The 3,760-nt window shown below is 41.5% G+C and overlaps 1 non-coding gene across 1 annotated transcript; it reads left to right on the top strand.

The window, feature by feature from the left end:
* Positions 1 to 2,601: 2,601 nt before the first annotated feature.
* LOC130971563 (small nucleolar RNA R71) lies at positions 2,602 to 2,705 on the top strand. Its single transcript, XR_009082776.1, has one exon. It is a non-coding gene; the product is annotated as a small nucleolar RNA R71 (small nucleolar RNA).
* The last annotated feature ends 1,055 nt before the right edge of the window (positions 2,706 to 3,760 follow it).

Here is a 3,760-nt window from a genome sequence, read left to right as displayed (position 1 = left end):
GAAATCCATGTTGGTTGCCCTTAATGAGTGTGCATAATTCTAATAAATCATAGTCACTTTGGCTCTTTGATCCTAAACAATTTTACTACCTAAAGTAATTGAAATCAAAGTATTAAAACATGCAAATGGTATACTTGTCATGAATTTCTAAATCCAGAGGAACTTCTTGCTTTTCATTAACTGTGTTCAAAGAGGAACACCAAACTTAATGTTTGGTTGTGCACTTTGAATGAAAGATTGAATACAATTTGAATAAGATTTGGGGTGCCTTCAGGCACACCAAACTTAGAGACCAATTGTATTTTACATGCAATGTTTAGTGCACCTTATCAACAGTTGTCCTGAGGATTCAAGTTCATGCATAAGAAACCATGCTTTATTAGATGCAAAGCAGAACAATAAAGAGTAAGGATACTAAAACATGGGTTGCCTCCCATGAAGCGCTTCTTTAACGTCACTAGCTTGACGGTTGTCCCTTGTTAGGGTGGATTGTAGTGCTTGATGTCCTCTCCCCTCACTATGAAAACGTCCCCATTTGATTCCTTCATGATTTCCAAATGTTCCATAGAAAGAACCTTCCTGATTGTGAACACTTGAGGGAGCTGGGAAGGAATGGTTTTGAGGCCAGGTGGGATTGGCAGATAATGACTTGATATCACTTTATCTCCCGGAGAGAAACCTTCAGTGGGAATTTTCTTGTTTCTCCACCCTCTTGGCAATTTCTTTACAATTCTTCCTTCTCTCTTCAGGATTTCTTCATTGACCATTATGCCAAGAGGATCTTTCTGATCTGTTTCTATTGATGCTTGTGGCTTTAACTCTTGCAATTCTTGTTTGCCTTCCAAGGACTGTTTCAAAGTTTCAGCTGCTGGATTGCCTTCCTCCAAACACAGATGGCTACTATTATCCTTAGGCTTTTCAGGTTCTGGTTCAGGCTCAGATGCAGGTTTGAAAACATGAAAAATGAGCTGTTCATCATGTATTCTCAAAATTAGCTCTCCTTGTTCTACATCTATGAGCGCTCTAGCAGTGGCTAGAAATGGCCTTCCCAGAATGATAGGGTGTAGGTAGCTTTCCTCCATGTCCAAAATGACAAAGTCTGTGGGGAAGAAATAATTTCCCACTTTCACCAGCACATTCTCAACTACCCCTTCAGCTTGCTTCTGAGTTTTGTTAGCCAGTTGTATGATTACATCAGTGGATCTCACCTCATTCAGTTGTAGCCTCTTCATAAGAGTCAGAGGCATCACATTTATGCTAGCTCCTAGATCACAGAATCCTCTGTCAATTTTTGTTTCCCCTATGATGCAGGGGATATGAAAACTTCCTGGGTCTGTTTTCTTAGAGACTATGTCCTTCTTGATGAGGGCACTGCATTCTTTGTTCATTATTACAGTTTGTCCTCCCTTCAAAACTCTTTTCTTGCTCAGTAATTCCTTCAAATACTTGATATGTGTAGGCATCTGCTGGGGAATCTCAAGAAAGGGAATATTGATATGGAGAGACTTAAATGTCTCTAAAAACCTTGAATATGTTTTCCCTGTTTCACCTCCTCCTAACCTCTGAGGAAATGGTGCTTTTGGTTGGTATGTTTCCAGCATGCCTTTATTTTGCAGTTCCTTGGCTTGCTCAGTTTCACTTTCCTGCTTAGCTTCTTCCACACCTTCCTTCAAGATTTCTGGCTCCTGTTCTGAGGGTCTGATTCCTTCTTCTTCTAAGACTTCCTTCAATATGGTGATGGCCTTGCATTCTTCCCATCTCACTACCTTTTATTCCCCTTTAGGATTCTTTTCTGTGTCACTAGGGAACACTGCAGTTGACTTGGGGGCCTGTTGAGATAGCTCTCCTACTCGAGACTCCATCCTCTTGAGTTTTTCACCATGGTTCCTTAAGGTAGATCTCACATCATCCCTAAAGCTTTTCAACTCACTTATGTCCTGACCCATGTTTGCAAGCATTCCTTCTATCCTGTTTAATTGATCTTGAAATTGTTGGTTCGGATTAGGTTGGGCAGGTTGATTATTTTGGCCATGATATGGTGGTTGGGAGTAGGTGTTTTGTGTGGCTTGGTATGATTTTTGGTTGGAGTTTTGGTATGTGGAATTGTTATGTTGGTTGGGGTTGTAAGTTTTGTGGTTTTGTGGTTGGGTTTGCTGGTTTCCCCACCCAAAGTTTGGGTGGTTTTTCCAGCCTGGGTTGTAAGTGTTGGAATGTGGATCATATGGTTGCCTTTGTTGATTTCCCACATAGTTGGCATCTTCCCAATCACCTCCTTCAGTGCTTGCCTCCTCTTGATCTTGTGTGTGTATTGCAGCCACTTGATTTGTTCCTAATTTCCTGGTGAGCTCTGCTAGTTGCTTGGCAAACACCTTGTTTTAGGCTAGAATTGTATCAACCTGGTTCAGCTCCATGACTCCCTTAGTGTTGTGTCTCTCTGAAGCATAGTAGTATTAATTCTCAGCCACTGTCTCAATCACTTCAATGGCTTCTTCCACAGTCTTTTTCCTGTTCAATGAACCTCCTGATGAATGGTCTACAGCCTTCCTTGATTCATAAGAAAGTCCATCATAGAAAATATGCAATTACACCCAGTCATGGAACATGTCTGGTGGGCATTTCCCTGTCAACTCCTTGAACCTCTCCCATGCCTCGTAGAGAGTTTCACCATCTTGTTGTCTAAAAGTCTGAACCTCAGATCGAAGCCTATTGACCTTTTGTGGGGGGTAGAAACGTGCCAGAAACTTGCTTTCCACCTCATCCCAGGTGGTTAGGCTCCCCCTTGGGAATGATTCCAGCCACTTAGCTGCCTTGTCCCTAAGTGAAAATGGGAACAAGAGCAGTTTATAGGCATCTTCCTGGACTCCATTGGACTTCACAGTGTCGCAAATTCTCAGGAATTTTGTGAGATGTTGGTTTGGATCTTCATTAGCACTCCCACCAAATGAACAATGATCCTCCACCAGTGATATTAGCTGTGGTTTGAGTTCAAAATTGTTGGCCTGAATGGGTGGTTTCTGAATGCTGCTACCACAATTCCCAGAGGTTGGGTTTATGTATGAACCAAGAACCCTCCTCTCAGGAATGGCATTGTTTCCATCAGCCCTCTCATGGTTGTGAACTTCTCTATCCATGTTGAGATCTAGAGCTTCCTCAAAATTGTCCTCAGATTCTCCTTCAGATTCTTCTTCTCCCAGTACTCTCTTCCCTCTTGCTTCCCTTCTAAGTTTATGAAGGGTCCTCTCTGGTTTGGTATATGGAGGAGTTGATATCTCTCCTCTCCTACCTGTCATACAAGAACACAGCACAGGCAACAAACAAGTGAAATACTCTTGGTTAATGGAAGAGTATTGTTAGAGCAGTTGAGGAATTAATTCAAATAGTTAGTGAGTCAGTGAGTTAGTTGCTTGAATTTAAAGGCATAAAGAAAGAAAGCAAGTAACAGAGTGCAGAAATTAAAATTCAACAAGTAACTTGAACTGAATTAACAAAACAAGAAAAATGCTCAATCTAGTTAACTTCCAATTTGAGAATTGTCAATCGAAAACCAATCCCCGGCAATGGCGCCATAAACTTGATGTGCTATAAACTTGATAGCTACGATTTTAGGAAATTGCACGATCGGCAAAAATTCCTTCCGGCAAGTGCACCGGTTATCGTCAAGTAAAAACTCACAATAGAGTGAGGTCGAATCCCACAAGGATTGGTTGAGTGAGCAATTCAGATTAGAAGTGTGTTCTAGTTGAGCGGAATCAAGATTTAG

This window comes from Arachis stenosperma, chromosome 3 (assembly GCF_014773155.1).
Source record: "Arachis stenosperma cultivar V10309 chromosome 3, arast.V10309.gnm1.PFL2, whole genome shotgun sequence".
Taxonomy (NCBI): Eukaryota; Viridiplantae; Streptophyta; class Magnoliopsida; order Fabales; family Fabaceae; genus Arachis; species Arachis stenosperma.
The sequence above is the reverse complement of the archived record's forward strand: the minus strand, read 5'-3'. Positions and strand labels throughout refer to the sequence as shown.